Source organism: Culex pipiens, chromosome 1 (genome assembly GCF_016801865.2).
Source record: "Culex pipiens pallens isolate TS chromosome 1, TS_CPP_V2, whole genome shotgun sequence".
Classification (NCBI taxonomy): Eukaryota; Metazoa; Arthropoda; class Insecta; order Diptera; family Culicidae; genus Culex; species Culex pipiens.
In genome coordinates this window covers 115,161,499-115,177,870 of record NC_068937.1, presented here as the reverse complement: position 1 = coordinate 115,177,870, position 16,372 = coordinate 115,161,499, and positions in this window count along the sequence as shown.

Below are 16,372 nucleotides of genomic sequence, written 5' to 3'. Positions count from 1 at the left end.
TTACAAATTATTTGATAAAAAATTGAAACTGAAAACGAGAAGATGCCCTTGAAAACCATAGGTCTTGGCGGTTCCTACAAAAAGATTTCTACTCGACCCTAAACATTCGAGTAATTGAATGGCAACCAAACTTAAATCTAGGATGCTGAAAAAAATTCTATTGATTTTAAAATTGCGTTTATTTCGGCGAGAATTGAATTAGTTCTGATATTTTAATTGGAGAAAACATTCTGTGAACTCTTTTCTACATTATGATTTAATCGATTAAGTCTATAAACGCTAAAGTTTTATCGGACAAAAGGATTTTTTTCCAAGATACCTATATTCAGTAGATTTTTGGTAATATTTTACAAATTATGCTATTCGAAATGCTCAAATTTGTATTCCGGTAATACTTTAATGTACACCCAAAGTTAAAGAACGAGGGGATAGTCCTCACGAAAAGAAACGTGAGGAAAGTGCTATATTGCGAGAGTATAGTCCTCTCGCGTGTTCATTCGTTCATTGGGACAGTTCATCCTATGAGTGGCTTACATGGACAAACGACCGCCACTTAGTCACCGAACCATGGTGGCCCATACGGCAAAGGCACGGTTCAATATGCCGAAGGTCTTGGGTTCGAGTCTCGGTACCGGTACTTTTTTTTTAAAGATGAACTTTTTTGGAAAATGAACCATGAGTAAAGTACTCTCGGTAATTTCAGGATTTATCCTCTCCGTCCGCACACAGTACCATTTTACTACCGAATCGTGCTCTTTATTCTCTCGTATGCCGATGCTCAGTTCTAGGTGTACAACCAGTTGTAAAGTGAAATGTGTGTGTGTGTCTTTTGTTTCACATTTTTGTCGTGTATTGTGTGCTGCGAGGAGAAGATTGCTCTCTGAGAATGCAGTGTCATTAGTGCATAATTGACAAAGGGAGCGCGTGGTCGTAAAAAATATTCGGAGTGAAAAGTGATTTTTTTTTGTGTGTGTCTTTTGTTTCACATTTTTGTCGTGTATTGTGTGCTGCGAGGAGAGGATTGCCCTCTGAAATTGCAGCGTCATTGGTGCATAATTGGCAAAGGGAGCGCGTGGTCGTAAAAAATATTCGGAGTGAAAAGTGATTTCTTTTGTGATTTTCAAAGCCCTTCCTATATCATCGTTGATCGGAAGGCACGGCGTCGGGTGGATTGTGTTTAAATTTTTCGAATAAGGTTTTATTTTTTTGCGGTGAAAAAGCCATTTCTATATAATGAACGAAAGACGCACTGACAATTTGGATCGTTGAGTTAAAAGTGGAGCAAAATAACTGTGTGTGAGTGAGTTTGTGTGTTAACCAGAAAGACCTTCCCATCGTTGCTCGGAAGGCTCGCCGACGGGTCTGTTATGAAAGTCCTCCCCATAGCGTCGTAGCTCGGGAGGCATCGAAAAGCCAATACCTTATCCTACTAACCCAAAAAAAAATATTAATCACGTGATGCTTGAAGGAGATGCTGTGGATTCAACGGTCTCAAGCGAGTCTGCAACTTCAACTATCGGACTAACATTCCTCCCTTTTGTTGAACTGCAGGCTTCTTGGGAGGGCGCCGGTATTGACTAATAAAGTAGAGATCTTCAGAGGTTAAACAGTGAACGGATGGTTGGCTCCCACTGATCATTTTTGATTCATTGTTTAACTTCAGCTGATCTGTCAATAACGGAGTAGCAGCTCATTGGCAGTCAACCATGCTCATGCTCATGCTCATGCTCAATCAGTTGTAAAGTGAAATGTATTGTTGATGTTGTTTAAAAAAATCATTTACTTTTGGGATTAATTTTCATAAGCATTCAAATATTTGAAATTGTATTTTCAATTTTCAAAAAAAAATTAATCCTACATTTTTTTGGAAATTCGATAAATTATATTTGTAACAAAATTATGCCGTCTACAGCCGATTCTTTCAAAGACCGATGTTTAAAAAAGAACCGCGGTTCTTTTTTTGTGAGCCACGGTTCTTTCGCTCTTTTCAGTGAACCGGCTCTTTGAGCGGCTCGCACTTTTTTTTGACGAAACCTCTAACGACAATAATAGTTTCCGAACAAACAAGTAGTACTAGGTTTCTGACAAACTTTTTGAATTTGAAAAGTGTACATAATATTACATAAAATTTCAAAAGTTAGAAAATAATGTTCAAACTATTCAATTGTTAGAATGGATTTTTTAGTAATCTAACTATTTTTCTTTGAAAAGCCAACTGTTCACCTTTCAACTTTTTTTGTACTTTTTGCTATTACTAATGATGCAAAATGTTTCCTTTTTGCAACACTAGTTCATTCATACAAGCCTACAAAATCTGTATCGCAACAATTCATACAACTTTGTCGAAGACTTTAAATCGATTAGAAAACTCGTTCTTAAGGTACAGATCTTGTGAATATTTTAATGGTTTTCTCGTATGGACAGCTGTAAAAAATGTAAAATGATACTTGTTTGGAAGAACTGATAGTCAGAAAGGGTTTTCTTTGATCATGGAAAAAAAATAAAAAAAAATCAAACAAATTTACTCATTCTTCGGAAAATTGCTCAGATACAGCAGGTGTCTTTCTACCAAAACCAAATCAACTGATATTTCAATTTGTAGTTTTTTCTCCCTCAACAAAATACTGAACATGATAGAATTCCTAAGGGGGGCAAAAAAAGAGTGGAAAACCGGCAAAAGCTATGAAATGAATCTTCATCACATCATCACGTATGCACCCATCTAGCAATTGGTACCGAGTAACAAAAATAAAACACAACAGCAAAGGAGCTGAAAGTAAAACCATACCTTTTCGTCATTGTTTCATTCATTTCGAGTTTTGTTTTTTCTCCCCAACCACCCCTCAGAAGCATTTGATAAGTTTATTTTCCGACTGTTTGAAGCGGCAAAAAAGCTCCCACCACACACACACACACAGAAAAAAGGCTAGCGATGCATGCAGCAACACAGTGTGGTAGTGGCGGTAAGAAAAGCACAATCTCTTTGTGTAATTTCAGAGGTATGTTAAGAACACAACACTGAGAATAGGAGAGGCAAAAACAAGCTGAGAGTTTCGGTTTACCAGCTTTGGTCTTGTATTATTTTTTGCCTCCCCCCACAACGGCCATACCCAGAATGTGGTGGGGCAGCGTTTCGAGTGATGAAAGTAATACATTTTCCGCTTTTCCGCGGGGGCTTGATCTAATTTTCTTACTGTTGATGTGTGCTTTTCGGGGAATGTGATTTCCTTTTTCTTTGTGATTTCACCTGAGGGCAGGAAAAAAATCAGCACGTCCGTGTGTTTGCGGGGAATGTTTCGCCGCGGATAACACAAACATACATTTGGAAGATGAGCAATCACTGCACTGATTAAATACCGCCAGATGCTTACCTGGAAGAGAAATAAGAATGAAAGGTAGAACTAGGAGCGCATTCACACTGAACTGTAGTGTGACTTTTTTTTTGTAATTCTTAAAATTATTTATTTTTTTATAAGTTAACTTCTAACCAACTGAAATGTCATTTGCAGTATAAAAACAACTTTAATTTGCGATGAATTCCATTCAAATTCCGACCCATCACATCTAAAAACTAAGCCAAATGTCACACATGTCGTCAAGCTCGTGTCAAACCATCGTCCCACTTTCGTCCTGGGCACAAACTTTGCTGTTGATTTTCCCCTTTTTATGTTGATGAAAACCCCCGGTCCGATATTTTACACCTCGTTGCACGATGACACACAATCCATGGGGGGAGATGCTGGTTGACGGCAAAAAAGCATGACCAAAATAGGGATTCTGGCTTGAGCGGTCAAACCTGCTGCTAATCGAATCGATATCCACTCATCACCGAGGATCACCGGTCAGACCGGCGGGGACATCGGGCAGATTCAATGGCAAAGGACGAGGGACGACTAAACTTGTTTGTGGTGCATCCTTTGTTTGATGATGGTTAGGGATCAGGGATGCTTTTTAACCTGGTTGTATGTTTTATTCACACTGACTTATAGACACACACAAAAAAAAGGTTGCAAACTTTTTGGATTTTTTTAGGTCAGGCTTAAAATGTGAGAAAAGTAATATAACTAACAGCTACTACTAAAGCTTGGATGTGTTTGGTAAGTATCACCCACACCCTTTAAAAATTGGATTTGTAAGGGCGTAGCCTTGAAGTACAATGTGGAAATTTACAGCCTCTGATGTGTATTTTAGTTTTTGTAACGGACATCAATTAACCGTTACAAAAACTAAAATACACATCAGAGGCTGTCTGTCTGTCTAAAAATATTGAATTGTCCTCTGTGGAACCCCCTACAGCCATTTTAATGTCAAGAAGATGCAATTTTAAAGCTCAAATATCTTCGAAAAGGGAGAAGTAGCACTATTATAGTATACGCTGATAAAAAAAATCAGAATTATTTTTCGTTAGACTCGAGAAATTTATCTTTGAATATGTCGAATTTTCTAGAGAAAAGTCTATGGGATCAACATAACAAAATTCGAAAATTGTCCAACTATACGTTTTTTATGCCATTTTGCTCGCTGAACTTGAAACTGTCCTCAGAGGTATTTTTGATTTCTGGGTAAGGCCGTTGTATATATTTTGCAATGTTTATGTTCCAAAATTGGTTTGAAAAATCAGGCAAAAAAATATTTGTTTTTATAAAACTGAAAAATTTTAAAGGAAATAGAAGTCTAATCAACTCAAAACAATCTAAAACGCCATTATTTAACTTATTTGGGCTTGTTTTGAAAAAAAAAGAACTTTTTTGAAATTACAATGTTCAGCACCACAATTTTTTTTTTCTCGCAAAAATAAAATTTTCGTTAATGCTTTGAAATTTTGGATACATATGATTGCAAAACAACTGGACAGGTGTATAATACATTTTAAAACAATTTATTCATTAAAATGTTGAAACCTTGGACTGTAATTTCAATTTTGAACTTTTTTTTATACACTGAAAAAAAATTATACACGGTAAAAAAATTGCAAAAAAAACGCTTATTTTTTTTATTTTTTGCAGTGTTTTAAAGGACATAAAATGCCAACTTTTCAGAAATTTCCAGGTTGTGCAAAAAATCTTTGACCAAGTTATGAATTTTTAAATCAATACTGATTTTTTCAAAAAATCGAAATATTGATCTCTAAAATTTTTCAACTTCATTTTTCGATGCAAAATCAAATTTGCTATCAGAAAGTACTTCAGTGAAACTTTTAGGTAACTTTTTTGAAAATATTCGAAGTTTTTCATTTTTTTTTTAATTAGTGCACATGTTTGCCCAACTACAAAAAATAAATATTTTTGAAAAGCTGAGAAAATTCTCTATAACTTTGTTGATATGACCCATAGTTGCTGAGATATTGGCATGCAAGTGCTTAAAAACAAGAAAATTGATGTTTTCTAACTCACCCAAACAACCCACCTTTTTCTAATGTCGATATCTCAGCAACTAATGGTCCGATTTTCAATGTTAAAATATGAAACATGTGTTTCGATCTTTTCGAAAAAAATATTTAAAAAAATTATGTCAAGACTGACATTTCAAAAGGCCTAAACATTCAATATTACGCCGTTTTTAAATTTAATCTTGATATAATTTTTTTTTAATATTGTATGTGCTCGTCTAAAGGGTTCCATTTATTTAAAAAAAAAAAAACAATTCTTTTCTAAAAAAATGTATAATATCGAAGCGTTTATTATTGTGGATTTTCAACAGACAAATCGTTCATGCCCTTTTTTATTTATTTCTTTTTTAACGAAATAACAGTTTCAAAAGAATCTCATTTTGAGAAAAAGGTTAGAAAATATGAATTAGGAGAAATGTACCCATTCGAAGCCTAATAAGCGGTCGTGTTTGAATGATGCTGGATAATCTGGAGTTTTCCATGAAGTACAACAACCAGTAGAGCAGCTTTTTAGAAACATTAATTCAAGATTTCTTGAAATTACTTTGTCAGTTTAACAATTTCATTATTTTTCGAAATTGAAAAAAAAAAAACAAATGCAAAATTTAAACGAAACCTGCTTTGATATTTTTATTTATTTTTTACTTCAATAGAAATCTATTTTTATCTACGTATTTTGTCAATTTTCATAAAAAAGTTATAGAGATTCCTACGGGATATAAGGATTTGTAATTGCTTAAATAGTCTTTTCATTCCCAAATAGAATAAAATAGAACCTGTTAAGTTAAGTGATCAAAAAGAATTGAGCACAACTGACTTGAAAATTTGACAAGATATTACAAAATTATTCATGGGCTATACAATATTTTTCAAACAAAACAAAACCTTTCCTGTTTTTTGCAAAAATGTAAGACGTTCTCTGTGTTTTATTTTTTTTGTTTTAGAAAGATACATTTTGCACAATGTTGTAAACAATTTCTTGAAAAAGATTCACATTTTTTTTCCTGTGTTAGTTAATACCTTAAATCTCTCGGGGCCATTCCCAAACCACGGTAACAATTCAGGAGTAAAAAGGGAAAGGCGTTTGTATGAAAATTTGTCCTCAACGAGGGTGGTGAAAAAAGATGTCCACGTGTTATGTGGATGCAAAAAATGGATCGATGAATTATGCAGGGTGAGGTAAGGCAAGTGTCACTTTGACACCGAAATCTAATCAATAAAACTGATAGGGTTGGAGTTTTCTAGGTTCCTGAAGTGCGGTTGTCACTGAAATTGTGATAAGAAATCAATTTGGAGCTAACCCTTCAGTAGCAAGAGTTGACACGATGCGTGCTGAAATGTCAACCGATGTCAACGCGCTCGGTTTTACGCCAAATTACTCGCATCAAAAAACTATCTTGTACAATTGGTCACAAACAATTGCCAATTTAAAGACACACAAATTCACCGCACGGTGGCGCAAGTGAGCTCACTCTTATAAGCCGGCCACGAACGTGCCTGTCAGCTTGTTTATCTTTTTCGTGTTTTTGTTCCACTCGGCATTTAAAAAATTACCCTTAGCTTGTTAGCTTGTTTTAACTAGAGACGATTTCGCGCGCGCACTAGTTATAAGGCTAGATATCGCACGTGCACACATTTGGACGCGGTAAGGAACTCCCTCCCTCTGGAGCGAACATGTGCGTTAGTGTTCAAGCTTTCAACAAATTTGAAGCAAGTCTCGACAAACTTTGCAGCGCTCATTATTTTTTCAAAATTCCAGCAAATTTTCTTATTTTTCTTGCTTGGTTTGCTCAAACCGACAAAAAAAAAGCCGGTCCTACAATTTCACCTTAATAAATCTCGCTTTGGCAGCAGAGCAGAGGTGATGTGTACCACGTGTAACTGCGCGTTTGCATGCTCTTGTTCTCCGTTAAAAATGATGGAGTTTGGTTAGGGTGGTCTTGCGTAAAAATGAAAGGGAAGCGACTTCCAAGCAAGATTGCATTAATTATGCATCATGTCGAAAGTTTGAAGGAGGGCAGGATGCGTACTTCGTTGGGTTCAAGCGAAAGAAAGCAACATCCTCTTTCGAGTCAAACGGAAGAGAAACAAGTTTGGTGAACATTGATTTTGAGTGGAATTTGTTTTTTTTTTTTGCAAAATAAGGGTTTTGAAGTAAAAGAGAGGGACGAATATGTATTATAATAGGAGTTTAGTCATTTATTGCTGGGTGACTTTAAAAATATTTCTTCATATAAAAACACAGCTTTTCCACGTCCAATTTAACATGATTTTTACTTTATTAAAAACCAACTAAAAGATAAACATCATTTTTTTTTCAAAACATTAAAAAAAAGTTAAAAATAGTTTTAAAATCACTGCCATTTCTCGGTACTCAACTTTCAAAATTGAGAGACATGTAATTTTATAGGTCAATTTGATGATTTTTTCAAATCTGCAATATACCAAACAGAACATTATTTATTTATTTTGTTTTCACTCAAAACAAAAAAAATCATTTCAAAATTACGTGTGATATTCCATTTATTCTTCTCGTGTTATCAGGGGTGACTTTAAAAATATTTCTTCATATAAAAACACAGCTTTTCCACGTCCAATTTAACATGATTTTTACTTTATTAAAAACCAACTAAGAGATAAACATCATTTTTTTTTTCAAAACATTAAAAAAAAGTTAAAAATAGTTTTAAAATCACTGCCATTTCTCGGTACTCAACTTTCAAAATTGAGAGACATGTAATTTTATAGGTCAATTTGATGATTTTTTCAAATCTGCAATATACCAAACAGAACATTATTTATTTATTTTGTTTTCACTCAAAACAAAAAAAAATCATTTCAAAATTACGTGTGATATTCCATTTATTCTTCTCGTGTTATCAGAATTTTGAAAGTATTTTTTTCGGAAAGTTCAGCAAATTTTGCATAACAATTACCCTTTGAACGGTTGTTGTGGCTCGTAAATTGCTAGGATGCGAGTGTGTGTGTGTGTTTTTTTTAAATAAAAACTATATTTTTGTAAGAACCGCAAAATCTGGTTTGAACAAAGCATGAGCATGAGCATGTGAGCATGGTTTATTTCTGTATTTTAGAAAAAAAAACCCCTAATTTTAAGCAACACACGAGCCGCATTAAACGTCCTAAAGTGGCTTGATAACTTTTATTTGAGCTATTTACTTTGTCAATAGTCAAAAACACTTCATGATCAAACTTGTGATATATAATATCTATCAATGTCACTCCAGTTCACAATTCTTATTTTTATCAAAGAATTACGAAAAAAATTACATTACAAACATTGGATGAAAAATAGATTTTTGGTAAAAGTTTAGATCGATGCCTTTTTTTCTCAACTATTTGAACACTTGTAAAGAAAACAAAACAATGTTTTCTCCAGGTGAAATCTAATTCCTGATATTTGCACAAATTTAGCTAAGTCGAGCTCATTAGAGCTGTTTTCTAATCTAATCTAATCTAATCTAATCGAACACAAGCGCAGCCAGTCCGAAGAAAGCATCCTGGAAGAACTTGTGGTTAGATTACGCCCCAAGTTCTTTCTTGTCAATAGTAATAATTGCAGTACATCCTAGTTACCCCGAAAATGTATTGCAAAAATTAAAGCGGCCAGGCCTACTGCGTTGCATTAACATCAGAGACAGATTCTGTGAACGGACCACATTTCACAGAATCATCAGGGGAGGAAGGATGCGTGGACATACCGTACCAAACGCTCCGAATAAGTTGGATGTGGTGTGTAAGTGTAAATTGGCAATTATTTATATTTTAAGGGGGGAAGTGGAAATGGGAAAATTGGGGTTGGGGAAATTGGGATTGGGGAATGGGAAAGTGAGAAAGGGATAGGGAGGGTTATTGAATTTATAATATTATATTATAATAAAGGGGAATATAGTCAAATAGCAAATAATGATGGAAAGCTCTCACCAAGGAACAGCAAATCTTCAAAAGACACAGCCAGGTGGGTGGGGTCTCGATCGTCAGATCCCAAATTCTTGATGAAAAAAACAGGCCGATCGAATGAAGTGGAAGTGTTCCTTAACTCCGAATATCTCCACTCCAACAACGGCTGCAGCTAGGGGGGCCCGGACCGCAGACCTCATCTGGCCAAAACTGCCATTTCATCCGACGACGACACTTGAGGAATTGAGCTGGTCCAGATAATCGCGAAAGCTCCGCTTCCAAAACTTTTACTGGTCACACTGAAAAAACCCAATTCTCGAAATCGTGAATTAAATTCACGAATGCGAGAACCACGAAGGAATATATTCACGTTTATGGTGCAAATGCACCATGCTCATGAATAAATTCCTTCGTGGTCAGGCCCGTAGCCAGGGGGGGGGCTACCGGGCTGCAGCCCCCCCCGAAATTTTTCCCATATTTTTTTTATTATGTACTATCGAAAACAAATAATCTAAAATCGATGATTTTGTGTTCTCTTTCATTCTCTCAGATATAGATTTTTAGATAGAGAATCTAGAATACATTGATCAAACTATGTAAATTTTGCGTCCATTGCCGGGCAAAAACTGTGTGGAATATAGATCCAATATTTAACAATTGAGCTGCATATTTGAACATCGTTTAACTTTGGTGCAAAATCTATCCTACACTGAGACGCTGGGCTTTCTTTCAAAGAAGAAAGAAGAACAAGTGTCTAAAAGAGCGCCTAGGTCAAATAATGTTCAGCCCAGACTCGATTTCCCGCAGAACTTGCAATAATTTAACTTCGAAAAATCGAAACACGAAAAAAAATGTGTGTTATTTTTGATTTTCGAGCTTAAGTACGGCACTTTTCTAAAGTGATTTTGAGAAAGCGGTCATAATGGCGGCGATGAAATATTGAATTTGACTGAAATGAGGTGGCAGAAGCCGAATTTGATTTTGACATCAAGTAAATAAAAATACCATTTTTATTTTTTCATGATTCGATTATCTAGAATCGATAATCGAGACTTCTTTTGGGGACCTTCAGTATATTTTCAAAAGGTTTGTTTGCTACATTTTTCAAAATATACCTTATTTTTCACAAATATTCGGATCTAATATTCAAATCAAAATGTTGGAAATCTTGAGCATTTGATATGAGGAACATTTTATTAAATTTAGACTATAATCAGAAATACCGTCCCAATTTTCATGTTTAAAGTTTTTTTTTAATTTTTGGTGAGTTTTATATCTAAGGCCTTCGAGTGAAATGCTTGAGAGATGTCTGTGTATTTTTTAATGTTTACCTTCTTGTGAAAGAGTATTTCTGAAACCAAAAAGCGGTCTTTTGGTCACATTTTTTTAAGTGAAGCCTTCACAGAAAGAAATCCTGTTATTCTAAATTGCTGATTTTGCCAACATTGACATTTTTCCAAAATCTACATCATTTTTTCGATTTCGCTGTAAATTTTTTCAATACTGACAAGATTGTTATTCAAAATCAAAAACATTTCAATGTTGACAAATTCAACAACTTAGAGTTCCGGATTAGCTTGCAGGATTTCTGTCCGTGTTAATAACAACGAAATACGTATCAGCTTGAGGGAAAAAAAAATTAAATGATTAAAATATTCAAAATGGAAAAAAATATTAAATTCAAACTAAAAATTCCCAAAATATTGTTTCTATTATGTTGAATATTTTTTTAAATTCTTGAATTTATTATAAAGTTTATATTTGGAGAGTTTTTTAAGTGATTTTTTGAATTTTCTCATTATTTAATTTCTGATAAATATTTTTTTTATACTTTTCTGTTTTCAATTCTAAATATATTTTTTTATTTCATATTGCTGTCGCTCCTCCAACTCGTCCGAAAAATGCTTTTGCCCCGACCCCCCCCCCCACCTTGGCCAGAATCGAGAGATATAAATTTAATCAAAACTATTCGCAGCGGTCTTATTTTAAATTTGAAAATTTCCCGATTTAAATAATTTTAGAATTCATTTTATTTATTTCAAAGTGTTTTTACCTTGTTCTTAAATTACATTTTAAATTTTCTATTTTTTTAAAATTTTGCGTTTTTTATTGTTTTTGGTTTTAAAATTTCCTAATTCTAAAAATTTTGCATTCCTAAATATTTTAAATTGACTATATTTTTATTATTTTATTCTACAATTTATAAATTGTTGAGTTTTTTAGTTTTTTCCCGAAAATTAAATGATTATTGTAATGGCTTTCCCTAATTTTTAACTTCACTCTCAGTAAAAATCAAACTCTATCCTTTAAATGTTCGACCCTGCGTTTTTAGGAAATTATGTATTTTTCATAGTTTTTTTTTTAACATATACAACATTTTTCAAACGTTTCTAATTTTCAGTCGCATTCAAATAAACAAACTCAAGTTATTTGATTTTTTTCATCAAAAAATATTGCACACAATTAGCGCGCGAAGAATCGTCAAATGCCACGTTTTGATTATGTTCCCTTTCAGCTGCTTACCGCCTGACAAAAATATTTTCGTGACCCTTTCGTTGTCCATTGCTTGAGCGTTTTTTATATGCAATTTTACGTTATTTCCGTGTTTCGTACTAGCATGATAGGGCAACTTTTTTTGTTTATTTCCTTTTGAATGTTAAATATGGTTCTAGTAGCAAAATGTCAGACGTAGATTAGATTTACAGGAAATATCTCATTGTTTTAAACATTCTTATGTCAAGTTTTCTTGACTTTTCATTGAATTAGATTTCGTAAATAAACAATTTCTAAATCTTAAAAATTGTAGGATTTCGTTTCCAGAGTCACGATATTATATAATTTTACATCATTTTTATTAGTTAAATGAGGGAAATGAAAAAAATATTATGATATGTATTTTTTTTATTTTGCTAAAAAAGATTAAGAGGAGAGCATTAGCCGTTCCTAGAACCAACACAGCCATGTTTACCAACAGTTTAGTAAAACATTCATATTTCTCCTATTTTCATGTAAAATCATATTTTCTATCAAAACTCATTTCAGATTAAAAAACAGTTCGGAGAGCAATAAAAGTAATTGAAGATTTCAATGTGTTAATCGTAATTATATTTATTTATATTTTTCATCGTACAATTTTATTTTAAAATTCAAGAAGCTGTGTCTCAGGAACGAGTAGACAAATCTTTAAATCAAATTCTCATTTGAGAACTTTGCGTAATTGTTTGTACACTATTTTCAATACATTGGATAGTGTTTATTTTAGCTTTTTTAATGAAATAGTGCTCTTTAAAGATTACTGTGAATTTAGGATTTTTTGTCGAAAATCGGAAAAGACGTATTTTTTCTAAATAATTTTTTTTTATGAATTCATAGATTATTACAAATATATACTCTAGCATACCTCGTATAAGCCCAAGGAAGGTTCTTACGCTAAAGAGTGACAACTTTGGCCACTCCGGAACCGATTCCGGAAGATTTGCAGATTGTATGGGAAAAGTTGTGTAAAATCAAATTTTGATCACAGGAGGCTGAATAAGCAAACAAGCTAAAAACGTCAAGAAGCGAAAAAATTACAAGACGAAGTTTGTCGGGTAAGGCTTGTTTGCTATAAAAAAACTTTTAGAAAGGATCTGATTTATATTTTTTTAACAATTTGCAAAATTTCATCAATGCTCAAAATTCTGGAGCAATTTTTCAGCAATTCTTTTGTTTGATTTAATCGAGAAAATCAAACTATGATTTAAGCTTGCTTTCAATAAATACATTTTTTTTCAGTAAATATTGTGACGTTTATATTTTTTTTAGCATTTCTTTATATCTCTTTATACATTTAATTCAACCAATAATTAAACTTTTTTGGTTGGGAGAGGTTGCATTAGCTTAACAAAATAATTAAAAGCCTCAATAGCCTTAAATCAATTTAAATAAAACAGTGTTTATGTTTTTTAAAGAAAATTTCAAGAAAAGTTAAGTTATGAGTTTTATTTTGTTTAAAAATCGTGCTACTTTTTTTTTTAAATTCAAAGTCTTTATTTATAAAATTTGTCATCAAAATATACACACAGCTAAAAATTTAAATCTAGACGGTTTGAAATAAGATAGTATAAATTTACCAATTTGATCATAAGTTTTTCATCCAGATTTGTAGAAAAACGAAATTATACATAAGTGAGATAATTTAACATTCATTGGGCATTTTTTATTAATAATTTATTCAGGGTATATTTAAAATTTAACGATTACTTGCTAGCGGACAGTTTTTCTTGAAATTCGTTGAAATTTCAACAATCCAAGAAAACGTAAGAAAATCACTTTCTTCTCTTCTGGATTTTTGATGAAGCATTTTCTTCAATTTAATTTTTTTAAACATGGATGAAGCTTTTTTAAATCTTTTTTGCATACATTATTTTACAGTTTTATAATTCGTCTCAATAATTATACCGTTCATCAGGTGAATTTAAACAAATGGTATTTCTGATTTGCTGATTTCCATATCCTTTGAATTTTTGAACCCAAGCCCCCCCCGAACAAAAATCCTGGCTACGGCCCTGTTCGTGGTTCTCACATTCGTGAACTCAATTCACGATTACGAGAATTGATTTTTTTCTGTGCATCATCAGAAATTTTGCGTTGATCTTCATAATGTTAAAATACTTTTTTTCACAAAAAAATGGGTGAAAAAACGACAGCTAAAAATTTTCGCTTCCGACTTCGCGCACGGTTGCTGCGATCCTCCCCCGAGCTCATTAGAGCTGTTTTTCAGATAAAAGCAGTTTCGATTGTATCTTGGTTACAGAGTATGTCTAAAAGTATATTTTATCAGATTACCCGAAAATACATAAAATCGGAGAGAAATAGCTGAACGAACCTGTGTGGAAATGGCAATTTGATTAAAAGTTCCGTTATATGAAAACGGTACACATTCAAGAGCAATAGTAGTGAAATTTAATTTTATGATAAATTTACCTTTGAGAGATGCAGATCTAGTGCTAATATAAGTGTGTGAAGAGTCGAAGAAAGTTGGGACAAGAAGATTTAAAAAGTTGCAGTTTTGGAGTGCAACATTATTCTATTGGGAAAGCTTTCAAAACGTATGCTTTGACGCAAACTGTTGAAGGTCAACTGTTTTAGTGCAGTTGCATACGACAGTGATCTAGTGACACAACAGCGAGCGAGACAACACGCCAGCAGGTCGTTGGGTCTGTCACTATGATCATCAGGATTTTAGCTGGAATTTGGTGAGAACCTTCCAAAACAAACAAATAAATTTAAAAAAAACTGCTCACTAAATACGCGTTGATTTCTTGTCCACGGATAAAAAATCGGAAGTTCTAAAGAACGTTTGAATCCGATTGATGCAAACGTTCTTTAGGGCGGGGCTTGTCGGTTCAAGCTGAGGTACCTCGCATACGGCTAGCCTACGTAGAAATGGGTCACCGAAGCTCGACAGAGCTATCACCCTTCAAATGCCTATGCGAGTAATTTGCATGTATAGAATATTAATCTAAAAGACATGGTAACAACTCAATTTGTAAGAAGAGACTGCGTAGTTCCGTTTGGTTGGTTCATCTAAAATCTTAAGACAACTTTTGACAATCAAGGAAAATATGTTAGGCAGATGCTAATCAATCACTGGACGATTTACTTAAAAAAAAAATTGCAGCTTCCAATTTAGATTTTCCTTTAATCTAACCTATAATAACCCAGCGTATCCCTAGCAAATTCTTGGCGCCTGACAGCCCAGGCTAGTCAGCCAGCCAGCCAGCAAGTGAAAGCTTTGTGCAAACAAAAACACAACACCAACAAAGTGCTAAGCCACCCCCGTCAGAGATCAGAGAGTCACAACACAAAAAGTCCACCAATACCACATCGGAGCCTCGACGGGGGTCGAGCCAGGACGGTCGTCAGGAAAAGGGAAACAGCAACCCCTTCCTAGTTTGTCGATTTTATCTCGTGAACATTTGCAACAACAACAAAAAACGTGAATCATCACCAATACACACGCGCATCGTGATGCTGGCGATGAAAAGGAAAATTGTTTCCACACCAACACAGACACGCGCGGTTCCAGGTTTTGTCTGATCGTTTTTCGGAACTCTGCGGAACTGTCATTCGAGGGCTCCTCTCGTCTATTATTGATGGGAAATTTTCACCTGGCTTGCCGGAATTTCGCATGCAAAATTAATAACCCTTTAAACTCACCAACACAAACGCAAGCACGCGGTTGATTATCGCGAAAAGCTGCCTCCTCTCCTTTGTTGCGAGTCCTTTTGTTTCGAACAATTTCCACACACCACCGAGGAAAAAAGGAAGAAAATTGTTGCGTCTCTGTTCGCGCGACACGCTTTCACTTCTTGTTGCTTCGGCAGCGTCACACTTACACACACCGGAAGGAAAACAATTCACTTTCGCACCAACACAGACACGCGGGAAATTACAGCAAGTTTTGCAAAAAGGTTTTATTTGCAGGATTGCGGGGATATCTCGGAGATTTTCGATCTGTCTTCACTTCTTTTTGGCTTAGTAGCCTTAGAGTGGCCTTTAGGTGTACGTCTACTTTGATCTAACTGCTAAACAACTGTCACACTGGACCACGGACTTGGAAACACACACTTTCTGTAGGGCAATTTTCCTCGAACGGGTGAAACGGGAAGAAATGCGCGGGGGTGGTGTTAGTAGGCGCTGGAAAATAGTCGCCGCTTGTTGCTTGTGTCAAAAACGGCAGGCCTCCTCAAATGCACCAATACCAGCGCACACTACGATGATCCCAGCAGGCTTTTCTTGCAAGGATAGTGTCTTTTTTTTTATTTGTTGTTTTTTCCTCCGTTTCAATGTGAGCGTGACAGGTGAGTGATAGGCTGTCAACTGGCTCGCAGTTTTCTTTGGCTTTCCCTTTTGCACACAGAGGGAAAAAAATCGTTGGAATGAGGAGGAAAAACGGGGCTGCAAAAAAAATTCAACCCAACAAGTGGCTGATTGATTTTTGGGGGCCGATCCGATTAATGAGTCTTACCAACACTCGTATGCGCGCACTCTCTCTTTTGTTTGAATTGTTCTACTATGAAC